A 5573-nucleotide genomic window follows, 5' to 3' on the forward strand; every position below is an offset into this window, starting at 1 on the left:
TTTCCCCTCTTTTTCTGGTCTTTTGGTATTTGCTTTTTTCATAAATCAGACCTAATAGGAGATGATTTTTACACTGATGTTATAATTTTAACTCTGCAACTTGCTTCAGCTCAGCTGGCTTTGCCAAACAAAAAAGCAGTGGCAGGAGGCCCGTGCTGCCTTGTTACCATTACCTTTTGGTTTAGTTAGTTAGTCTGCTTTTACTGTGTTGTACAACTTTGTCATGTGAAAAGGCTGGATGATGAACGTATCCTGCCAATCACTGCCCAACAATTCACTCAAATTCCTGAAGAAAAATAAATATTTCATTTTCTCATCTAGTTCTGGGAATATTCTTGAAAACAAATAACAAATGCAAATGGCACAGGGATAGTGGTATTAGGAATTGAAATGCTCACTGTGTATTTTGTACAAGTACATTCATTATGCTGGAAGTGCAGAAACCGGTGGGCCTGGATGATGACTGAGAGAGTTCCTTATGGTCAGTAGTGGTGACAAGTGATGGATACAGACTACTAAATTTTATGTTAATAACAGGGAGTGACAAAGTGGCTTAGTGCTTAAGAATACACACAAGTATCTGCTATGTAAGCACAGGCAAATATATTTTTTGTAACAGGCAATAAAATGCTATTTTTTCTCTTAGGTTCCAGAAGAAGCTAATATATGACCCTATATGCACCTAAAAGTATAAAAACTCAGGATAACCGGGAGAATTTTTGATGAGTCATTCAAAATGTATTTCCTCACAAATTCAAGGAGGCCAACACAATCTGTTGCACATCTCTGAGCTAGGTAAGTTGACTGAATGAATGCAACAGCTCATCACGGATGTTGCATCTGGGGAGGGTCTCCACCAACTGGGAAGAGTTTCAGTTGTACCAAGCCCTCAATGGAATTAATTGTACTGCTTCCTCAATGGGATTGTTCCATGGACATCATTACAAACTTCTGATGCTCTGCTTCATTTGTGCTGCAATGGCCAAGCACATGCTACCAGGGGTTGTTTCTGGGGCCAGGGCCCTGCCACTGTGAACTGCTCCACCCGGATGCCTCTGAGCTCATCCAAACCCTTAGCAAATTCAGCTCAAAGCTGTGTCACTTACCAGGCAAGGGTAGCTGCAGCTATATGTGGCAGGATATGTTTGCTAAGGTTAGTCCACATCCGCATATCCAGTGAGCCATAGCTTGCTCTTAATTAATGGCAAGATCTGTGATTAATTCTAGGTAACAGGAAATAGAAAGTAACACTTGTGAACGAAACTAGTGCCAGGAGTGAGACCTCATTGACAAGTCACCCCCTGGTCTGAATTCATTACTGAGTTAATTTTTGAAATTCAGGCACAGAGGCACCTCCAAAGACTAGTTTGGATGTCTGCCGCAGGGAATGTACTAGCCTGAAAATAACCAGACAAAACAGTCAAAGCTCCCCACATCATGCTGCAGCAGGACCAACTTGCCAGAGAAATGTAGTGAAGAAACCTAAACTGGGATGATACCATCAGGGTCCCAGCTAGTCTTTGCTCATCCGGAGTTATTTGATATTTTCAGTTTCAGGAAGCTGGAAGAAAACAAATAACTGATGTTAATATCAAAAGTATACAGCCCAGAGAAGTGAAGGCATTGGTGACTGGAAGCAGTGATAGAAAGAAGCCAAGACTCTGTCTTGCTATTTTCCTATGTGAAGAAGAGGACTTGGGACAAAGCATTGCTGCATGTGCAAGGAGAAAAGCCTGTGAAAAATCTTATGCAGTTTGAACTATTTTCATTGAAAATGTCACCAGAGCCAGCTTGGGCTCCAACCTGAGGACTGATCTAAGCATCACCTTGGAGCACTGCTATGGCAAGGAAAGGATGTTTGAAGACAAGGGATGAAACTGGTGGAGCAGAGGAAGGAGGTGTGATGCCTTCCCTGGCAGGGCATGGAGCTGGCAGGCTGTTCCCTCACTAATCTCTCCCATCTCCCTCCCAGCAATCTGCACCTGACTGGAGGGAATTAGCACAGTCCGGGGTGAGTGGACAACCAGCATCATGTGCCTCTGTAAAGATTATTCTGTCCTGGCAACATCTGCAGTGTTTCTAAATCATGTTGTTGCTGGCTCAACTAAATGTTATTCCTTATTCCATAGTGTTGCTACACTCCCGTCGTATCTTGTGAATACCATGTCAATTTTTAGAAGGTGAAAGTCAGAGCTGACAGGAGGAACGGCTATCCTATCTCTAAAGCTTTCTGCAGTCTCACTTTTCAAAACCAACAGAACAAAAATGAAGGGCTTGTGGGGGGAGGATTTGTAAGGTATGTAGATACCGCACTGATGATTTGGCAATAAACGGTCTGCAATTACAACTTCTCCCGCTCCTTTGACCTTCTGGCCCTATAGTGCTCATTACGAACAAGGTCTGAGCTGCTCTGAGTTTGAAGGACTGAGCTTGACTCAGTCTTTGTGCTCTGGCAAACTCCCACTGCCTTCAGGACAAGTTTGATTTAATGTAAGGACTAAAATCCTTGGGGCTTGGCCTTAGGAGAGTAGCAAATGTAATCAGCTGCTTTGGTCTGACAGAATGAATAAACAGAGGCTCCCGGTGCTCGGCATCAACAGCGATGGCAGAGATTACGAGGGAAGATCTGGATCACATTACTGATTCCACATTCACGGTAACCACTTACGAAAGAGATGTTGGCATCACTCTGGACAGCTCAGTGAAGGGCTCTCCTCAATGCATAGCAGTGGTTAAAAATCGAATGAAATACATAAGTAGGGAGAGAAAAATAACAGTGAGAATATTAGAATGCCATTATTAGAAAAGCCTTTCTTTGTGTTCAGTTCTCATTACCCTGACTCATAAAGGAAATAGCATAAATAAGAGGCTTGTACGGGGGTGAAGGAAATTTGTAGAGATGTGAAAAGACTTTTGAATGAAGAGAGAGTGAAAAGATTGGTACTATTTAATTTAGAATGAAGATAAATAAGAAGGGACATGACAGAGGTATACCAAGTAACAGATATTATTGAGAAGGTAAATCCAGAACCACTGTTTGCCTCTTCTCATGACACCTAAATAAAGGGACAATCAATTAAATGGAAAAACTGCACATTTCAACCTAAAAAAGGAGATATTTGAACTCATCTCATGAGACTTATTGCAATGAGGTGCAATCTAGGCCAAGCAGATAGTGAATCTTGAAAAAGAGTTAGATGTTTACATCGTCTCGTGTGAATTACATTAGACAAAGTGTACATGCTTTTAGGAGGAACAGAAGCACTCAGGCTTCAGGGGCTAAGCAAATGAATAATCAAGAGGTGCTAGGAAGCAATCTCCCTTGCGTGCATTTATTCTGTGTTTGACTTGTACAGGCTTCTTGCACTTCCTCTAAGAAATCTGAAGCTGTAGTAGCCTTAGATGGATGATTATTTTGAACTGGTGTGGCAATTGTCTCCTAGAAACTTAGCTTATAAAAGAAACAATTTTACTTTACCATGTTATAACCCAACCCGATAACACACGCAATATCTAGATTTGACCCAAAGAGATACTAATGGAGTTTATTACGCGGTTACATCATTCCTGGCTAGTTGAGCTCAGCTGTCAAGTCTCACCTCTACACAACAGCTGACCAAACTGACATCACTGCAGGCTGATTTTCTTTGAGAGCATTTTTCAGGAGGATAGCTAAACTCTGAAACTTGTATGTGCCTTGGGATTTGTACTAGCAAGTGCAAATGACAGGTCAGCTGGAGGAGGGGACACTCACCAAGCTCTCTTTGTTTTTAGTGCCTGCCATCTCAGCTAATTTATGGGGCTTGGAACTCTCCCTTGGGTGAACTGAAATGAATGGTTTAAGCTAACATACTCTATTTCGTAATTACTATAGGTTAAGAGCCTGTAGAATAATGCTGCTCAGCTAATGAGCAGTAACTAGTTTGGGCCCGGAAATTCACTCATTGTGACTCTCTCTGTACACCTGCACTCTGTCTTACTAGAGCCTTGCATGTGGGTAACATTTAAACAAACTTAAATTATTATTTTTTTATTTATTAAGCAAAGGTGTAAAAGAAAATTTTTCTTCTTAATCTCTTCCACTGTTGGTGCGATTATACAATGCCTCTTCTTTCATTCAGTATGAAGTAAGGAAAGTCTGTAGACTCGATTTTGAATTTTGATCGTTAGGCATTATTGAAGTGAACAGCAAACACAGCTGGAGAGGTTTGGGTTATTAAGGTGGTCAGGCTCTGAAGAAAAGTCTTTGGGAGAGAACCAGAACACAAAGAAACAAGTGTTTATATGCAACTCTGAAAGCTGCACGAAAGAACCCTGGTTGGGTATTCACTTGCTTCTTTTCCTTTTGCAGGGGTGAATCAGAGTTATCTGCTATAACCTTCAGATGCAAGTTCTCAATACTGGACTGATTTAAGTGTAGGGAACTTAAGTACTCCTTTTTTTTCCTGTGAGCACTTACTGAATGTAGTATCTCTCCACAAAATTACTGTCTTCTGGTTCACATGAACACCTGGTGAATAGAGCTTTGGCACTTTACTGCCTGAACTGTGGTAAGCACTAAAGTTTATCTTTTCACTTCTCTTTAGCTGAATTATATGAGCACTGCCTCCCAGGAGATACACTGCATATTATGTGGTTACACAGCAAACATATTATCTCCTAAGCTGTATGTGGAGAGAAGGAAGAGAGCTAGAGAATAAGAAATTCCTGAAAGAAGCTATCAACGTAAAGAAATATTTGTAGTAGTTTACTGAAAAAAGTAATGTTTATTGTGTCCCAGGGCACAAAATGAGGTAGTTTTATTAAAGCAGTATTGATGAGAATAAAGTTATTTGTTTCTATTTTAAAATAATGAACAGGATTGGTAGTCTTCCTGTGCTAGTAGGCATGCAAGGGTTATGGGTGAGCTGGTGGCAATCTGGAAGAGATCTATGGAGGAAGGGGACTTTCGGCATTATTGTGATTCAAAGGCTTGGTTTGGCTTTTCTTGGGTCTTTTGTTTAACAGATGACAGGCTTGCCCTTTACGTACTCCCGCTCCAGTCTCCCAAGTGAAAAACTGAATCCACAGCAGCCCCTTAAGTTTTTCAAGGGGAGCTTCCCTTATTTTTGCCCAAGCTTCCCTGTGTGAAGATGTCACAGCTTTTGTGTCACAACTGATGGGGTCTTTGGGCCTGCCCCAGTTTGCTCAGAAGTGTCTATCTGAATTTGGTTGAGGTGAAGCTCCAGACAGTTTTCCACAAGAGCTCAAAAACAGTTTATTTATTTTTCTTAAACATTTATTACTTGCATTTGGGACCATGATCCCATCAGGTGTGCAGATTCTGAGACAGGTTTGTGCCCTGCATGAAGAGCTTTTCTGCAGGTTGGTGTCACAGCCTAAGGAGGGGCATCCTGAAAACCAGGGTGGGCTCTGTCTCTTTTAAAATTTGGGAACGCCAGGGTAGAAATAAAGGCAGTTGGTTGATGCAGTTTGGGCTTTTATGTATAAAGACATTACATCAGAGTGGCAATAGCTTTGCTAGGTGTCATTCTGAAGCCACACCTGCAATACTGCATGAAATCCTGGAAAAC

At 41.4% G+C, this 5573-nt stretch overlaps 1 long non-coding RNA gene across 1 annotated transcript; it reads left to right on the forward strand.

Annotated features, from left to right (window-relative positions):
- The first annotated feature begins 1558 nt into the window (after positions 1-1558).
- On the forward strand, positions 1559-5313 carry LOC112970809. The gene is made up of 3 exons (XR_003255169.1): positions 1559-2011; positions 2562-2656; positions 4352-5313. It is a non-coding gene; the product is annotated as an uncharacterized LOC112970809 (long non-coding RNA).
- The last annotated feature ends 260 nt before the right edge of the window (positions 5314-5573 follow it).

Source organism: Apteryx rowi, unplaced genomic scaffold (assembly GCF_003343035.1).
Source record: "Apteryx rowi isolate R43461 unplaced genomic scaffold, aptRow1 scaffold_110, whole genome shotgun sequence".
Taxonomy (NCBI): Eukaryota; Metazoa; Chordata; class Aves; order Apterygiformes; family Apterygidae; genus Apteryx; species Apteryx rowi.